Source organism: Pinus tabuliformis, chromosome 4_2, assembly GCF_031772625.1.
Source record: "Pinus tabuliformis cultivar Carrire ecotype Pingquan chromosome 4_2, CPIR1, whole genome shotgun sequence".
In the NCBI taxonomy this organism is placed as follows: Eukaryota; Viridiplantae; Streptophyta; class Pinopsida; order Pinales; family Pinaceae; genus Pinus; species Pinus tabuliformis.
Window position 1 is genome coordinate 624,272,934 of NC_142304.1, and position 20,851 is coordinate 624,293,784.

The window sequence follows — 20,851 nt, forward strand, 5'->3', positions numbered from 1 at the left end:
ATTGTGTTTATTTTAAGCAGTTAAATAATGGCATGTTCATTATCTTAGTGTTGTATGTTGATGATATGCTTTTAGCAAGCAAAAGCATTGAAGAAATCAACAGGTTGAAGACTCAGATGGCAAGGACGTTTGATATGAAAGATCTAGGAGCCGCAAGACAGATTTTGGGCATGGAGATTTTCAGAGACAGGGGCAATGGTAAGCTGTGGCTATCACAACAGAAGTATGTTGAGAAAATACTTTTGAGGTTTGGTATGAACAATGTGAAGCCTGTGTCGATCCCTTTAGCTTCCCATTTTAAGCTTTCTTCGAGTTTATGTCCTAATACAGATGAAGAAAAGGATTATATGTCTCGAATTCCTTATGCCAATGTAGTAGGATGTTTGATGTATGCGATGGTGTGTACGCGACCAGATATTTCTCATGCAGTTGGGGTTGTCAGCAGGTACATGGCAAATCCGGGTAAAGAACACTGGTCAGCAGTGAAATGGGTGCTTCGGTACTTGAGAGGCACAAGTAGTTATTGTATTTCTTACAATAAGAGTAGTGAATTTGTTTGTGGATATGTTGATTCCGATTTTGCAGGTGACTTGGATAAGAGGAGATCAACTTCAGGGTACGTCTTTACTCTTGCAGGTGGAGCTATTAGCTGGATGTCAAAGCTACAGAACATTGTTGCTTTGTCTACTACTGAAGCAGAATACATTGCTGCTTCTCATGCTTGCAAAGAGGCGGTTTGGTTGAAAGGTTTGCTTGGTGAATTTGGTAGGTTACAGGATAACATCAGGTTATTTTGTGACAGTCAAAGTGCAATACATTTGGCTAAGAATCCGGCCTATCATAGTAAGTCAAAGCATATTCCAATCAAATATCATTTTGTAAGACAGGTTATCACTGAAAGGGGAGTTTCTCTTGAAAAGGTGCATACAAAGGAGAACTGTGCAGACATGTTCACGAAACCAGTTTTGTTGGAGAAGCTACGCTGGTGTTTGGCTTCTCTTGGCTTGCAGAAAAGATAAAATAATAATAACAGGGCATCAGGCGAATTGTTGTCAAGGTGGAGATTGTTGAGATTTTTCTGTTTTAGACAAAATAGACAAAATCCCAGTGTGTGACAACAATAGAAAATCTGTTGCTGGATTATCTCCAGGTTGTTGGGAGCAAATTAATGCATCCTAAATTTGATGTGAGAGCAGTTAGGTTCTCTCTGCTATAAAATAGGTTGTCATACGGATAGCTGGTGTGAGTGTGAGAGTTTCATTGATGTAATCTCCAAATTTGATTAATGAGAATTGCCGATGCCTGTTTGGTGGACGTAGCCCAGATTGGTTGGGTGAACCACGTAAAAAGCTGTGTTCTATGTGTTTGATCTTCTGCTGTGTTAATTCTGTATTTATTTAATTTTATTGTGTACCTGATCCAACATGTCCAAGCGTACGCCATCTTCGACCTGAATTAAAAATATTTGTATTTTTAAAAGTCGAAAACTGGATTTTTATAACGCACTTTGCTTTATAAATTCAAAGACAAATTAAAAGTAAAATAGCGAAACGTGTGGGACATGAATGCCATTTTGGACCATTTAATAATTGGGCAGACTGCCCAATTTCTGCACGTTACCACTATTTCGCAATTGTTTGCAAATTGCATGGGAATCTGCTAAAATATTGGGTAGTTAGTGTGAATGAGGCAATGCCGGTCCGTTGTCCCACGCCAAAGAGCTGTTTTCCAATGAAATGGGGTCCAGGACTCAGAAATCGAATCCAAAAGGGGATCTTAGTGTCGGGTGAAGATATCGCAAAAAATATAGTGAAAATTTGACCAAATATATGCTTGGAATTTTAAAAATGGTTAGTTATATAATTGAGCATGCTTTGAGATATATTTTAAATATGAATTTAAAATATAATGTTCATCCACTCCATGGATATACATGTAAAGTAAATATTATCTTATACAAATAAGATAGTCTTATCCAAGTACACTCACATTGTTGGTGCAGGAAAAAAAATTATAATAGTGATGCAATCGTAAAATAAAAAAATTAAAAAAATATTTAACCTTTTTTTAGGATGCAAAAAAAATTATAATGTATCTTAAGAAAAAAGAGTTAATTTTTTTTAATTTTTTTTATCTTATGATTTTATCGTTATCATAATTTTATTTTATTTTATTTTATTTTTTCTTCTGCCTTAATAGGGTCAGTATACTTTTTATATTAAAAGTTTTACATTCCGATTAAAAGTGATTTGAAATTCAAATGTCGTTAAATTGGAATAATAATAAAAATTAAAATTAACAAATCAAATCAATTCAATTTGATATATTGTTATTTTTTTTTGCAATATGTTTTTGAATTCACAAGAGTTTTTTTTCACCAAATTACTCAAAATAAGATATTTTGACATATGTGTTTTTTGGTGCAATTATAGATTGGCCCACTACTTGAAGGTGCCCTCATGATTCGAGGAATCCCTTATTAAAATTGAACTTTGAGGAAGTGTGAAACACTCCTTACTTTCCACAAAATCTATACTTACAATTTTATTTTCATTAATAATATTTCAAAGGTTTTTTAAGATAAAAAATTCTCATATATATATATATATATATATATATATATATATATATATATATATATATTTAATAAAATTACAAATAAGAATATTTCTATACAAATAGAATTTTGAAAATTATAGAAATATAAAAAAAATATTATTAAGAACTATTGTCAATCTATCTTAACTCTTGATCTATCATGTATTAAGAGGAATTAAAAGAACTGCAGTCATTTCTTAATTTTTTCACTAAAATCTATCTAATCTACTTCACACTTACAAATTCAAAGTTAAAATAGACCTATATCGATTCATAATAAATTTTTAGTAAACATAAGAACTCTATGTGATGTTTTCTTTTTAAATTATTTAATTATTAGTTTTTTTTAATATTACAAAAATATTAAATATTATATATTTTTTTGGGCTAAAATGAATATTTAATATGTTTTATTGTTTTTTGTAAGTCCAATTTTTTCATTTATATGGAAAAATAACATCATTGTTTTCTGATGATTAGCAAAATTCTATAACTTCACTCTTACAAAGTTTTCTCTCCAATAGAAAATTCCCAAAAATGATTAAATTAAGCCAAAAATATTTTGCACTCCTGAATTGGATAGGAGTATGATACCTATAATCCATCAACATCAAGGCATAATGGATGGCTATTAGTAGCCACATAAAGTTAGAACAAGAGATCAAAGAACCAGGGAGAGATGGCAACTTAAATTGACAATGAACATGTTTTTCCATATCCCAACCCAACCAAACATTTAGTGGTTCCAAGCTTTGTTGCATATGTCATTAGTTTCTTTAGACATAAGCCAGACCGTACTGCATATGCTACTAATTCTTTTAAAGGTCATTCATGAGGGAAATCAATGCATTTCAGTCATCATGTCTCGGCTTTAGGAATTTCTTTGTCAACATCTTTTGTTGCATGTGGATGGTAAACATTTTTGTTAGTAATTCAAAAACTTATATCAAGTACCTGTGTAGGTGTGCTAACCCCTCCAGGTAGCGATGTGCTTCTGGTATCCTGTGTGGAATTGGTGCATGGGTAGTTGTTGTAAAAATTTTGAATAATTTAACACATATTCAACAGAGATTATCCTGATCATGTACTATTGTGGAATACATACACAATACATAAGCTCCTCTACGTTTATCATCAATATAGCAGCTTCAATAACAATAAAACATCAAGAGCATTCACACATTAACACAGTATGTAACCTGGGGAAAGCATCTCGCTAAAAACCCCACACTATCTATATATTAATGATTGAGACCATGTAACATTACAAAGTACAATGCTTATCACAAGCAATCCAGTACTAGCTCCACCTGTTACACACAATACAGCTCAGATCTGATCTCCAAATCTATTCCACTACTTGCCTACCTCTCCAGCTCAATACCTGCTCAAGAACTGATGAGAAAGGTTTACCAAACTCGTATTTCACCTACAAAGAATCACTCACACTCTGTTGGACGTGAGCACAGGCTACAATTCTTGACATTGGCCAACTCATTGGCATACTCAATCCCTATGATTGTGTAAATCATCATGCACAGCTATAGTCACAACTGATAGCAATCTGGTCCTCTAATACCTGTCCCTGCTGAACTGAATATGCACTGACATGCAACTGAGTTAACTGATGTATTCTATAGTTGCATTATGAGTTAATAACTTGTGAATTAATTAATAACTAATTCACCCAACTCATCTCTAGTCTATTTGCCAGTTAGACTAAATACAACCAGTTTAACAAAGCTAAACTAAACACAACTCCATCAACTACACCTCCAGTCCACTAAACTCAACTCACTTGAGTTCTAACTGAAGTCCTGCATGCAAATATTAGTCATCCCATAGGTAACCACGTATTTTCTTATGGGATCTGCATGTACCACATCCGTAGCTCATCCTGAAGTGCTCCATGAGAATAAGATCAAGTTTATAGTCCAAATATTATTATGAGACAATAATATTTGACTTTTCTATTTTTGACAGCCAGTCTGAAAATAGCCTTTGATCACTCATACTATGATCACTCACACTGTGGTCACCCACACTGTGATCACTCATACTGTGGTTACCCACACTGTGATCATCCACTCTGTGATAAAAAATAGAACTTGCGCCATAATTTGCCTGCGGGCCCACTTAGTGAAGGCGACACTTTTCACTAAGCTCCATCATCTTGTTGCAATCTCAACACTCCCTCTCGACAATATATGGATTATCAGCAACCCCTATCTGCCTCGGTGGTACTCGAATTTACTCCTGGTGAGAGCCTTCGTCAGAATATCAGCATCCTGATCCTCCGTTGGAATGTATGAAAGCAACATGATCCTCCGCTGCACACAATCTCTTATATGATGGTACCTGATGTCAATATGCTTAGATCTATCATGAAATACAGGATTAGCCGAGAGTTTAATGCAACTCTGGTTATCACAGTAAATCACAGTAGGATCCAAATGAGAACCGAACAAACCAACCAGGATCTTCCTCATCCATATAGCCTCGCATGCAGCCAAACTTGCTGCCATATACTCGGCCTCCGCTGAACTGAGTGCCACAGATCTCTCCTTCCTGCTGTACCAAGAAACTGTTGTCGATCCAATACTGAAGACCCCTCCTGATGTGCTCTTTCTGTCAGTTGGGCTCCCTGCCCAATCTGCATCCGTGAAGCCACATAGCTTCACCTCATCCTCCTGTCTGTACCACAAACCATATCTTGATGTGCCTCTCAAGTAGCGCAATACATACTTGCCCGCCTTACAGAAGAGCTTGGTAGGCTTAACCATAGCTTGTGAAAGCTGGCTAACTGCATAGCATATATCAGGTCGTGTATTAACCAAATACATCAGCGACCCCACCAACTGTCGATAAACAGTGGCATCCACTTCTTCTCCCGAAGTGGCATCCTCCTTCCTCCAACCTCCAGGAAGAGGAGTATCAAGAGGGTTGCAGCCATGCATGTTGAACTTCTCCAGTATCTCTCAAGCATACTTTCCCTGAGAAACAAACAATCCACCACTGCGCTGCCATATTTCCAATCCTAGGAAATAGTGAAGGAGGCCCAAGTCCTTCATCTCAAACTCTGTAGCAAGATCCTTCTTGCATGACAGTATCAACAGCTCATCACCCGTTAGAATCAAATCATCAACATACAGTACAATGATAAGCAACTTACCCTCCAACACAATCTGGTATAGGTTAGGATCCACCTCGCTCTTGGAGAAACCAAGTCCTGTGAAATAGCTGTCTATCCATGTGTACCAAGCACGTGGTGCTTGCTTCAACCCATATAACACTCTCTTGAGCCTGAACTCATGCGACTCACTGCTGAAGACCTCAAAGCCTTCGGGTTGCTCAATGTACACCTCCTCCTCAATGATTCCATTAAGGAACGCAGTCTTCACATCCATCTGATGAATGTGCCATCCCATCTGTGCTGAGAGAGCAAGAATCATCCGTATGGAAGAATACCTTGCAACAGGTGCAAAGGTCTCCTCATAATCGATCCCCTCTATCTGGGAAAAGCCTCAGGAAAAAAATCTTGCCTTGTACTTCTCCACACTCCCGTCAGCTGCCTGCTTATCTTTGTAGATCCATCTCGAACCCACCACTGATTTCCCTTCCGGTCTAGGAACAATCTCCCATGCACTATTTCTAACAATAGAATCATACTCTTCCACCATGGCGTCTACCCATGCAGGATCCTCCACAGCTTCCTCGAAAGAGGATGGCTTAGTCACAACACACTTGCTCATAAGAGCCATGTATCCAGTGTACCGATCAAGTGATTTTCTCTTCCTGCGTTGGGTTGTAGGTGGTCCTACAACTTTCTCTGCATCTTGAGCCAGTCGCTCAGCTTTTGTCAAGCGCTTTTGCCCTCTGATGGTTGGCGCTGCATGAGTGGTCTCTTCCACTCCATGAACCTCATCCTGTGGTTGATCCATGTCCTGAAGCTCATCCTTAGGAACTAATAGCTCCTCATCTGCATGCAAGTGTAGCTCCCTCTCAAGCGAACACTTCATGGCTTTCTCCTCCTGAAATTTTATATCCTGTCGCACAACAGTTTTACCACTGTCTAGAAAATACACATGATAGTTGTGGGGCGTATCAGTGTACCCCACAAATATCCCAACCTCTGCGGTCGGCGCCAACTTCTTCCTGGCATCCTTCGTCACAAGCATGTAAACATTAGCACCAAAAATCCTCAGATGAGAAAGATCAGGCTTCTTACCAGAATAAGTCTCCTCGGGTGTACTCATGCCAAGTATCCTATGAGGACAATGGTTCTGCACATAAACTGCTTGATTGCATGCTTCCGCCCACAAGTGAAGGGGTAGGCCCTGATCATGCAACATTGCCTGTGCAGCACCCACAATCGTTCTGTTCTTCTGCTCAGCTACCCCGTTCTGTTGTGGATTATGGGGAGCTATGAGCTCTCTACGAATCCCTTTTGCCTTGTAGAAATCCTTAAACTTGTCCGAGATGTATTCACCACCATTATTGCTCCTAAGAGCCTTCACCTTCTTCCCTGACTCCTTCTCGACCAGTGCTTTGAATTCAGAGAACTTTGAATTTGTCTCGCTCTTCTTCTGCATGAAGAAGATCCAGCACTTACGAGAGAAATCATCAACAAAAATCACATAATACCTGTGTTTTTCTGTCGAAGCAACTGAGAAAGGTCCACACACATCTGTGTGAATTCTCTCAAGGATCGTCGTGGCACGACTATCCTTCTCGTGAAAGGTGGCTTTCACAAACTTCCCCAAAGTACACCCCTTGCACTGATCTGACTGCGCAAGTGTGCCTTTAGGAAGCCCTGTAGTGATCTGCTGCAATATCTTCAAGGCTCCATGGTGAAGGTGACCCAATCTCCTGTGCCACAACTCGCCATCATCCCAGCTCACCAATCCTTCTGGCTTGCCCGCCATTGCTACGCATCCATCTACATGCAACTGATAAAGGTTCCTCACTCGAACCCCTATCTTCTGGGTCTCACCAGTTGTCTTGCTGCGCAGGAAAGCCTTTCCCTCGCTGAAAACAACATCATACCCCTTGTCTTCTAACATCGCAACTGAGATGAGATTCTTCTTCAATCCTGGAACATGCATGACTTCCTTCAATACGAAGGGTTTACCAGACTCCCTCTCAAAGGAAATGCTACCGATACCGGTCGCACTGTATCTACCATCATTGCCCATCTCGATGTGCACTCCAAGATCTTTGTCCTCCAGATCAGAGAACAAATCTCTATCTCCCGCCATGTGAAAAGACGCACCACTGTCCAAGAACCACACCGATCCCATCACACATGAAACCAAGCATGCGATCAATGAAAAATCAAGCTCAAAACTATGAGGCTAGAGCCTCTCGTGCTGAAGATCTAGCAGCCTACTTGTTCTTCTTCTTCTGCGAACAATTAGTGGCATAGTGTCCATGCTGGTGACAGTGAAAACACTTCACCTTGGACATATCATGCTTCTTGCCTTTCGCACCAGACTGAGAAGCTTTCTTGCTCTTCCCTTTCTTTGCTTTGGCAGCCAAAGCACAATTCTCTTCATCAGCTCCCTTTGATGAAGATCCATCCCTGGTACTCCGCCTGATCTCCTCCTGCATAAGATCTGACCATAGTCTTTCCCATCCTGGCAATTTCTCCCGACCATTGACAGAGTCCTAATAGGAATGCCAACTCTTCAGAAGACCAAGGAGAGCCAAGCTCACCAAGTCCTCATCATCGACAGTAACCCCCACACTTCCTAGCTCATCTCGACACTGAGTGAACTTCGTGAGATACTTGGGAATACTGTAACCCTTCTCGCATTTGATGTTTCTGAGTTTATCTTTGAGCGCCAGCTTCCTCTAATCGCTCTTGCATTGGAATAATTTTGTTAATGATTTCCACATCAAATATGGAGTAGCCTTGGCATGGATGCTGGACACAATGTGATCCTTCACGCCCTCCAATAGAATCCTTCGACATTTTGCGGTCTTGCTTTGCCAAACTTCCGCCTCAGCAGCATCAGTAGGCTTTGGGATATCCGTATCTATGAACTCCTTCAGCCCGTTATCATCCAATACTGCCTCCATCATGTCCTTCCATGCAATATAGTTTGAGCTACCCTCAAGAGCATACTCCAATCGCAATCCGTTAAAAGACATTGATGCGTTGTCACCAAGAAAACACTGCTGCAAATTCGAATTCCACCAGCAACCAACTCAACCACCTCGGATCTAAGATTCGTGAGAACACAATATTTCTCGTACAGAGATTGACTGTATGGGCATTCACCGGATATCTCACCTTCCAAAGGAAGGATGAATCCAGAGGCTACCTGGCCCGATTACAAACTCTGCCTGAAGAAATAGAATGTAAACACTTCCTGAATAGTAGATCTGATGATCAACAGCTCTGATACCATGTAGAAATTTTGAATAATTTAACACATATTCAACAGAGATTATCCTGATCATGTACTATTGCGGAATACATACACAATACATAAGCTCCTCTACGTTGATCATCAATATAGCAACATCAATAACAATAAAACATCAAGAGCATTCACACATTAACACAGTATGTAACCTGGGGAAAGCATCTCACTAAAAACCCCACACTATCTGTATATTAATGATCGAGACCATGTAACATTACAAAGTACAATGCTTATCACAAGAAATCCAGTACCAGCTCCACCTGTTACACACAATACAGCTCAGATCTAATCTCCAAATCTATTCCACTGCTTTCCTGCCTCTCCAGCTCAATACCTGCTCAAGAACTAATGAGAATGGTTTACCAAACTCGTATTTCACCTGCAAAGAATCACTCACACTCTGTTGGATGTGAGCACATGCTACAATTCTTGATATTGCCCAATTCATTAGCATACTCAATCCCTCTGATTGTACAAATCATCATGCACAACTATAGTCATAACTGATAGCAATCTGATCCTCTAACACCTGTCCCTGCTGAACTGAACATGCACTGACATGCAACTGAGTTAACTGATGTATTCTATAGTTGCATTATGAGTTAATAACTTGTGAATTAATTAATAACTAATTCACCCAACTCATCTCTAGTCTATTTGCTAGTTAGACTAAATACAACCAGTTTAACAAAGCTAAACTGAACACATCTCCATCAACTGCACCTCCAGTCCACTAAACTCAACTCACTTGAGTTCTAACTGAAGTCTTGCATGCAAATATTAGCCATCCCATAGGTAACCACGTATTTCCTTTTGGGATCTGCATGTACCACATCCATAGCTCATCCTGAAGTGCTCCAAGAGAATAAGATCAAGTTTATAGTCCAAATATTATTATGAGACAATAATATTTGACTTTTCTATTTTTGACAGCCAGTCTAAAAATAGACTTTGATCACTCATACTATGATCACTCACACTATGGTCACCCACACTGTGATCACTCATACTGTGGTCACCCACACTGTGATCATCCACACTGTGATCAAAAATAGAACTTGCGCCATAATTTTCCTGCGGGCCCACTTAGTGAAGGCGACTCTTTTCACTAAGCTCCATCATCTTGTTGCAATCTCAACAGTTTTTGGCTCCCCTTGAGCTGGAACCTCAGGAAGAGGCTAAGTGGATTGCGCCATTTGACCATGCACCTATGGGTACGACCACACCGACGTGGAAAACTAAAACTTACCAAATACCAATGATAGTCGAGGTTACATAATTTATTAGCGAATGCTCAAAAGGAAATTTTCCAGATGGTTTGGGGGAATGAAATAGTGTTACAGACGCCTAATCCACAAAAATTTGTTTTGATTATTTATAATATATGTATTTTAATATTTTGTATTAAACATATTGAAATAAATATAAATATAATTATTTTACAACATTCTATGATCAAAATGGGACTAGTCTATGTCTATTTTGGAATACAATTTCTAGGATTTTAATATAACTATCAATAATTATTAAGTGGATGGTATGGATTTAGCCTCCATGAAATCTTCTATAATATTCCTATTAGTATTCACAAATCAAATATTAAGATTTATTTCCAAAGTATTTATACCTTTTTTTGTCGTTTTAATTAGAGTTGTGGATTTTTTGGGATTTGATATTGATAATGTATGGTAATGGCCCATGTTATTAAAACAAAATATATTTAAGATTAAAAATTTCCATGATAAAGTGAGGGTGAAACTCAATGCTTAGGAGTCTTGTTATGTGTGTGTGTGTGTGTGTGTGTCTATTTTTATTATTTATTATTTACAACAATAATAATATTTCAAAATAAAGTTTTAATTTAGTTAATTTTTATGATTTTTTAAAATTTCAACAATGTGAGATGTATCATGAAATTAGTGATTTTGTGTATATTATGCACAAAATCATAGAAACATTTAACAACTATTTAATTTATATGGTTGCAATAGTAAATAATGTAAATTATATTTTGACTAAAATTACAAATTATAAACATTATTAAAAATATATATAATTAAAAAAAGCAATAATTTGGTTATGGTATTAGATAGTTTGACATTGTACCATCCTTTTTCTTGTCTCTCTTAGGGTTTTTTACTAAATGAGGTAGGGTTTTTGATATCATACAAAAGTATTTTTCGTGCTACCACTACATTTGTTTGGATTTTAAACCATTTGGTGTGGCATGAGAGAAGCGATGGCAAGGGCCTCAGGGGGGTGGTGTAAACCCCTCCCTAAAGATTGTAGTCATGAGAGATGGAGGTTCTTGTTCAAGCCATGATATGCAAGAACCCCATCAATAAATTTTGGGCCCAGGTTGTATATGTAGAAACAAAGAAGGTCCTCCACTAGGGGTGAATTAGAAAAATCATATGCAATGGATATGCCTCCCTAAGATAGTCAAGAATCGAAAATATGAAGTAAAAACAAACAAAATTGAGTGATAAATCAAGCATATGAAGGATCGCACCTTAATATGTAAGTTCAATAACATTTGACTAATAGAGAGCATTGATTGGATGCATCCAACAAAAATGGAAACTAAAGGAACAAGTTGATCTGAAGTTCGGAGAAAAGTGTTATTTATAGTGATTTTTTAAAATGGGATGACATAATTAGGTTATTCAATAATGGCATATATTTCTTTAATATTAAGGGTTATTCAATAATGACATATATTTTTTTAATATTGTAGGGTTATTCATGAAATTATGGCAAGAAAGGTATAAGTAAGAAAATGAAAAATTCATGGAATCCCTAATTCTGGTTCCCGTATTTTATCTAATAAAGGAATTTTTGGAGAAAGAAACCTTTGAAGTTATTGGAAATGCGCTTGGAGATTCAGTGAAACTATTCAAAGTGACCAAGTGAGGATTATACACCTCATATTAGAGATATATGTGTATATGAATATCTCATATCCATTACTACAATAAATCAAAATTTTCTACCATGACAAAGATTGGAAACATCGTCTGACTTATGAGCATGTACTAATTAGATGTACAAATTTCCATGAATACAACCATCTCTCCAGGTATTGTCCCTTGAATCTCACAAAGAAAAAAATATATAAAATGGATCATGAAGATTTTCATAAAGTCCAACATAATCGGAAAAACCCTCGAGCACAAAATCCAACAACACTAGAGGAGCCCCTTGAGTCCAAAAGTTATTATGATGCATTCACTAGAGAAGAATAAGTAAATTCCAAAGCATTTACATCCCGAAGAAATAGAACAACAGAAGGGAAATGAAAAACTAGAGGCAAAAGCTCAAAAATGAAAAGTGCCAGAGGAATCCACAAAGAATGCACCGATAGAGGAAACTCTTAAGCTATATGTAGCAAGGAGTGTTCGTGGGATGAAGGACATAGATATAAATTAAACCACACTCTGTGAATCCATTAAAGAATGGACAAGTAAGGACCCAATAAATATACGAAATCAACAAAAATAATATTTTAAACTCACATATTTGTGGCTAACAGATAAAAGTAATGTGATTTTGAAGGGAGAAAGATCATCCCTAACAAGTATTTTCATCCAAAGAAAAAGCTTCAAAGATACTACCAAGAATGCAAAGGAAAAGAAAAGGAGAGGAAGGAAAAACAAAAATGAGTTAATACAAGAGATGGGGAATGCACATTTAATCCTAGATAAGTGGCTCTCCCAATGGAGGTGTTTTCCTCTACCCAATAGCCTACATAAAAAGGATAACTTCATGGAATATAAGAGGCTTTAAATATTGACGGAGACTAAACGTGATAGCGATAAATTCAACTCAATAACCTCTCATTGTTGGAGAGGATGTCAAACCATAAAACTATGATGTTGTAGGGCTATTAAGAGGACCGACTATCATATGGAATCTAAATGAAGTCCAGTTTATGGATTAGATGGCTACCCTGAGTATAATATTTGGTAGATTCTACTACCTAGGATTAAAACAAGAATGATTCATAACAATAGTCTATGGGCCAGATATGGTGACCGAGAAAACAAGCATTCTTAGAAGCTTTTCTAGCATTCGAGATTTTAATTAAAATACGATATGTTTTCCAGGAAATTATTTCAACATGGGTATGTCATTGGTGAAAAAAAATGGAGTTATTGGGAGGCTCCCAATAGTTCATATAGTTTATCAAACAATTTAAACTCACCAATGTGTAAATAGTTAATGGAGTATCCACCTAAAACAATCATCGTGACAGTGAGAACTAAATAACCTTGTGCTTAGATAGATTTTTAAGCTTATAATCTCTCTTAGAAGAGGATATCATCTTGCGAGCATCCATTATTCCTTACACAAGTTCTAATCATTGGATAATATATTTAGAAATAGATAGAAAAGCTTCCCCTAAAAATAGGCCTTCCACATTTGAGATTTTATGGCTTAAGGATCCATCCTTCCTTAAGAAGGAAAAGTTATGGTGGGAAGGGATTCAAGTCTAGTCTTTCGTGGCCAAGTTTCAACAAAAGCTGAATATTTTTAAGTACAAAAATAAATAAATGGAAAATAGAGGGCTTTAGAAATATTTTCCATGAAAAACAAGAGTGATATGTACAAATGCAAGAGATTCGATAAGAAATAATTATGGACAGAATAATTGAGGATATGTATACAAAAGAAGGAGAAAAACTTACAAAAATAGAGGACATAAGGAAATATAAGGAATTATTATGGAGGAAAAACTGAAGAATCCATTGGCTTCACCAGAAAATAAGAACACAAAGTATGTTCATAAATGAACGATCAAACACTGAAATCATAACAAGACATTTTCACTCAAAGATGAGGTAGGGAAAAAGGTCATATATCACAAACATATAGAAAAATAATTAGTTAGATATTATGTACCTCTTTTAGTTGAACCAAATCAAATTTGACAGAAGTTAACTCACAAGATCAAAGAAAACATTTGAGCATTGTTCAACCCAATCATCATGATATCTTAATGAAAAAGGCATCTTGTGTGGAATTCGAACAAGTACTAGCGTCCATTCGAGAAAACAAAGGATTGATTCCAAATAGGTTCACCATATATTTTTTCAATCCTTGTTTTCACTTCCTTGGAAAAAGAATCCTTGACCTCGTGGATGAATCTCATAGTATGTGCTTTATTTCTAACCTCAAATTCCATGCTCTTAACACTAATCCCAAGTGTGATAAGTCCTAGCATCCTAATAGATTAAAAATAACATCCTTATGCAATGCGATATATAATATTATTTAAAAAGCCATTGCAAATTGTTTAAATCCACTCCTAACAAATCAAATTCCAATGGAGCAAATAAGTTATGTGGAGGGTAGATAGATCCTAGACAAAATAGTAGTAACCATGAGGTACTCCATTCATTGAAAAAATATAAAAATGCAGGAATGCTAATTAAGCCCGGCCTATTTAAGGCCTTCAACATAGTAAGTTGGCCTTATCTCTTTAGTTTTCTTGCAACATTTCTTTTTTAAAGTAAGTGGATTAACTAGGTAGAAAAATTGGTTGCAACCACTTTCTTCTCCATGACCTTCAATGGACCTCGTGCCTTGACATTCAAGTCATTAGATGGAATTCAACAAGGAAAACGTCTTTCACCATTCTTATTTATTCTTGTTGTATATGGGTTTCGATGCGCAATCAAGGTATCGGTAACATAAGGAAAGATAAAAGGATTAATACTATATGGTGATGATCTTCCCATCTCTCGTCAACAGTTTGTTTATGGTATGAGGCTAATGGGAGTTCTTACTATAAGAGAAGCTAGAGTACTAAAAAATAACTTGGACAAATTAATGGATGCCTTAAGGGCATTCATTAACAAAAGTAAATCTAAAATTTATTCCTTGAATACTAACTTAATAATGTAGGCACACTTAACGAGATTATTTGGTTTTCATGCAATTCTCTCCCTATTAAAAATCTAGAGGTGCCTTCAGTAGGAAAATCCACTATTCACTAAAAGGAATTATTCTAGAAAATATCCAATAAACTAGATTAATGGATGTTCAAATATCTAATTTTTTTTCAAGATTAGGCTTCTTAAGATTATTCTTGCAATCCCTTCTAGTGTGTCTTCTTATTGCGTTGGCAACATCCAATGAAATTGTCAAATATATCAATATTATCTATAGATCCTATCTATAAGGAGGATATATGTAGGAAATAAAATGGTCCATGTACCCTAGGATAAATTATGTATTCCCAAAATGATGGGGGATCCTCGTCTTCGTGATCCATAAATTCTAAATAATGTTTTGGGGGAGAACTTGTTGTGGAGTTGGATCCAAGGTCACTAGGAGTTATGGAGGAAACTTTGGAGAATATATAAAACCCCTCTAAATCATGGAAACAACAATTAATATCTCAAAACCTTATTCAAGGATCTTTAATATGGAACTTCGCTAGCATTAATAAATTCAGTATACATAACGATTGTTTCTAAGAAGTTTGAGAAGGAAAGTATGACTTGTTTTGGATGAACTTGTGGTAGCGGTATCCAAAACATGGTGGTAGAGCATAATTTATTACTCTAGAATAACTTATGAAATATAAAGGTATCCTGATTGTAGAAAATTATTGGCACTAGACAGTGGAGTGCACCTTGTTGAGAGAATGGAAAAATAAGGAAACTTTGCCTCAAAATCTTGATCAAGCCTATCGAGATTCATTAGTGGAACTTACATACCAAAATAAAAATACCACTCTTTTGGGGTCAAGGAAAACCTTAGCGGGTCTATAACTAGAAGGGTATGATCACAATAAAAGAGGCATATCAGCTCGCTGCATGTCACACCAATATTGCTTATCAACCAATCTAGAAATAGGTTTGGGCTCAAAACCTATGGCCCAAAGTTTCCCATTTTCTTTGGTTGTTCATACATAAAATATATCTTTCATCAAATGAAATCATTTGCAAAGGATTCAAAGGCCCTTCTCTCTATTTTATTTGTAGATCAAATGTAGAGGACATAGAGAACCTTCTCAAGGAATGTGGTTTTTATGAAACTTTGCGGTCTTAACTCTTTGATTTATTTGGATATCCAAGCAGGAATAGTTGTGGCATCATAGAAAATATTGAAGTTTGGAGGTCCTCTATGACAAAGAATCCTATTATAAATCAATATCGGGCCCTCATTCTAGGGGTTTTGCTATGGAACATATAGATGGAACCGAACAATATCATCTTTAATAAAAAATCATCTAATGGGAAGGTAATATAGGAAAAATATTTGCACAGTCTCCATGGAACAATATTGGTCAACCCTTGGTAATTGCCAGGCTCAGAAGTTAAATTTTTGGATGCCACAATTTGGCATTATCTCTAGATTTTTTCATCTCCTTCTATCAATCCTTTTCTCCAAGAATACCATATTATACTCCGCCATCCTCCTAGGGCCCTCGCTCCCCTAGGTTCCTTAAACTTAATTTTGGTGTGGCATCAAAAGGTAATCCAAATTCTACTAGTCTTGGAGGTGTCTTCTATGACAACTATGGGAAACCATTGTTTCTATTCATAGATAGTATGGGGAAACTCAAGTCACAATGAAGCTGAATTTGCAATTCTAAACATTGGATTTATTATTAGATCATCACAAGGATTCTCTAAGTTGACTATGGAGAGTGATCCTCAATTGGTCATCTTAACAGTAAATAAGTTTCTCATTTGAGCTGCTTTAGAAAAAAATTGCCACATCTAGGGATTGGAAAAATATGCCATCGATATTAAGCATCTTATCCATATTATTCTAGTCATTATTCCCTCTTACAATAGGAGAATAGGAACGAATGTGGCATACCTTCTAGCCAACTCAGGATGTAATGACATTCAACTTCATCTTTCAACAAGTTGTAACATTGACTTATGCGAGACTAGGACTAATTAATGTGTTAAACAAAATTCAAGAAACCCTGTTGGGGTAGAAGAACATGAAGAGATTGCTACCATTGAGGAGTAGCACTCCAATAAACTAAATGTTGCACCTCTAGTCAGTCGAGCCATTCCGAGAACTATTGATAGTTGAATATCCTATCAATAACTTTATTTAACTTATGATTTCCCTACTTCTTTTCGAACTTATTAGTATAGGGGCATACTGTATTGCATAATAAAGTCTTGGTCAATAGATCTTTTCATATGTATCTAGTCACTATATGGGAGCACAATGTATTGCATAATAAAGTCTTGATCAATAGATCTTTTCATATGTATCTAGTCACTATATACATATTTACAATAAATGAAATTACCTTTTGTTGTCAATATAGTTTCCAATCAAATAAACCATATATATTTTTTGATATTATCTAATGTTGTATCAATTTAATTGAAGAAAATATATTTAGTAAAGGAAAAAAATTGTTATATTTATACATCTTTTTCCTTCGGAAAAAAGAAAATGAGTATTTATGTTTGTTTTTAACATTATTAAAGAATATATTGGTTTATTAATTTTAATGCAACTTTTTAAAGAATATATTGGTTTATTAATTTTAATGCAACTTTTTATGGTGAAAGGTCATTTACATAAATTAAAGTTAATAAAAAAGAGGAAAAACTGTAAGTTGGTTGCTTTAAATCATTTGATTGGTGGTAAACAAGCGAACCTTTACCCATTCTAATTCCAGGATTTTGCCAACAGAGAAATATAACCTTTAAATTCGTTCCGATTATTTGACCCATGTTTATCATGCAAATTCGTTAAATTGAAATTCGTTAGACGTTCGATTGAGAAAATAAAACTGATTTATTTGAGCCATGTTTAAGATTCAACATTAAAATTTTTGAAAGTCGTTAGGCGTTCAATTGCAAAGATAAAGTTCGCCAAACATTTTATAAAATCTTTTCGATTGCGCCCTTGCTTTGCCTGCATGCCACTGGCCGTTTCTAATCTCCAAGCCACCGAAAAATCCCAGTCAAATTACATGTTTTGGCCGACACAATCTCTATTCATATAGTCTTCCAGCTGGCTTCCATCCTCATGATTCCTTTCACGGCCTCTTCATTAGGAGCGCATTCTTCTTCCTCCTGTTCTTCTATTAAAGGTCTTTTCTATTTGCGAGAGAAAACAATCTGTTTCTTTGCCATGGAAACGTTTCCGCGCTCCAATATCAATGGAATCTTGCACAGACTCAGCCTCACGTTCTCGTTTTCTGAGTGTCTGACACATACTCGCGAAGTGCCCCCGAAGATCTCTAAACGGAAAACAACCGTGGGGCACAGACCACACGAAGGCAATAATCCGGTGGCAGTGAAGAACTTGGTCGCAAAGCGGCTACAACTAGCACAGCCATAGAGATCCATATCACGCATATATATCAAATACATTTTCCAATGTGACTAATATAGCCAACTAATTAATAATAACTATATAAATATTAACCACCATATTATTTATATATGTTTTTATATAAATATTATAATAATAATATATTTATTATAAACTCGTAATAATATTATTAATGTTAATTAATTAAATTATCATTATATTATTCAAAATATAAAATAATACAATTATTATTATATATTTTTTTTCGAAGGTGGTAAAACCTATCAACTCAGGTGACAATTATTATTATATATATATATATATATATATATTAATTTAGTTTTTTTTTTTTTTTTTTTTTTTTTTTTTTTTTTTTTTTTTTTTTTTTCTGAGTAAAGACTATTTCTATTAAAAAAAGATAAAAATATTTACAGAGAGGTCTAGACCTATGAGGGGGCCGAAGCCAACCCTCCACCAAAAAAACTTAAACATATAGCTTTCTTCAATCACCTTACATAATTGAAAGACTTTGAAGCAAGAATTGAAGAATGCTAAAAGACAAAAAGCTAACCAGACCTATAGTTGACATCCCAGTGACAGCTCTACGTTTGCTGAGAGACAGTCTTTTGAAGCCACCATTATAAAAAAGAACCAAAAACCAGGCTAGCTAGGCCATAATTGTTTCTGAACTGAGGACTATAGCGATTCATGCTTATACCAAAAGCAGTGCCAGAGGCATGAGCAGATGTAACAAAAACCATAGATGCATAACCTGAGAAGGACAGATCATAGACGAGAATGCTGACAGAGCCTTTGAACCATAATTCTTTAATCATGAGTATGAGAGTCGGTCGCGTCCTTATTTACCTGGCTAGGAGAGCCAATCGATGTGAGCATTTTATTATCTTCAGCTTCCAGAACACCGCCATCTAGAGGAATTACTAGATTCAGAATGCTTTCTGTAAAATGCACCGGTTCACAAGCAAGTACTTGATCCTGAGAAGACGCTGGCTGGGGTTGAGGGGCTTCCGGGATTTCACCTTCGTTCTGCATATTATCAGCGTTGAGCACTACCCCAGCAATCTCACCCTGAAATCTGCTTGCATTCTGAGACTGAGACTGAGACATGGAAATGTTGTCCGAGCTGCTGGGCGCATCTTCCTGCTCCGTAAGAGTTACAGTAATACTGGCAGAAATCAAAGGCTTATTGAGCCTACTCCTGAACTTAAAACGGGTGGTCTGAAAGGAACTGTTCAGAGAAGGCCGAGAATGATCAGAAGGCAGGGAGGACAGGGTGGCAGAGGCTAAAGGAGTGATGTTCTGAGGAGCAAAATGAGATACAGGGCCTCGATTGCCAGCATTACCACCACGACGTGAGACTCCGCGACGTCGAACCATGGCTGGATGAACAGGGAGCTTAGGAAGGGAAGATGACCAGAGCTGGAGGGGAGAGGACCAGGCGCAGGCTGAACAAGCCAAACTGAAGAACCAGAGGAGCTTCCAGACAACCTGAACAGAGCAGGGGTGCGGAAAAAATAACGAGCAAAGGAAGAAGGAGCCTAGAATGTCACTTGCAGAAACCAGAGAGCAGGCCATGATTAAATCACCTTGCAGAATTTCTCGAGCCGAATGCGCATTGAATGCCATTAACAGAGCCATAATGTTGTACCTTTCAACATTCATATCAGATGTTGCGGGAATGTGTAAGTTGCGTCCACCGTCCAGGTGCCAGGACAGCTGCCGTCTCTGCATGCATCTCATCAATGCCGATTAATAACACCCGCATCCGGGTTACAATTATTATTATATTATTATAATAATAATATAAATTTATAAAAATAATAATAACAATTATATTGTATAATAATAGTAATACCCCGGATGCGGGTGATGACGTGCCAAGGAGGGACAGGCCACATGCCCAGCATGTGCCGCCCCATGGAGATCTTAATGAGCCTGGTCCGACCTTCGTCATAGCATAATGGTTCAGCAGATATGCGAGGGGAATTCATTGCAGAGCAGGAGTTCTCGATGGTGGCGCAGAATGCAGTTAATGCTCTGTTGCAGAGCAGGTTTAGAAATCGATATCAGCAAAGGATGTGGATGCATTGGAGAGTTAAGATCAGTCGGATGCGAGAGCAGAGGAATTGTGAGTCGGTGGATGCTAAGCCTCCTGCCGCAGTGCAAGCTCTGGTCTGCCGCTGCAATTCAGGCTGTGGCCGGAAGCAGGGGAGGCAACTCGAAGGATTTCTGGTTCAATTGGAAGCAAGACGGGTCAATTCGTGTGCAGAAGGAGGGTGCTCAGAAATTTCACGGGTGTGGGCATTCGCGGGTGACATGGCCAAATTGCGGGAACGACAGCCCAGCAGACGAGGACCAGGGAGAGGTTCTTCCTCTCGAACCCCTGCAGCAGACGAACACCACCATTGCTGCTGCTGCTACTGTCATAGGAGAGCAAGAGCCACCCAACTCCCATGTGGACAATTCCTGGAGGTTGGCAGCTCGAGCGAGGGAGG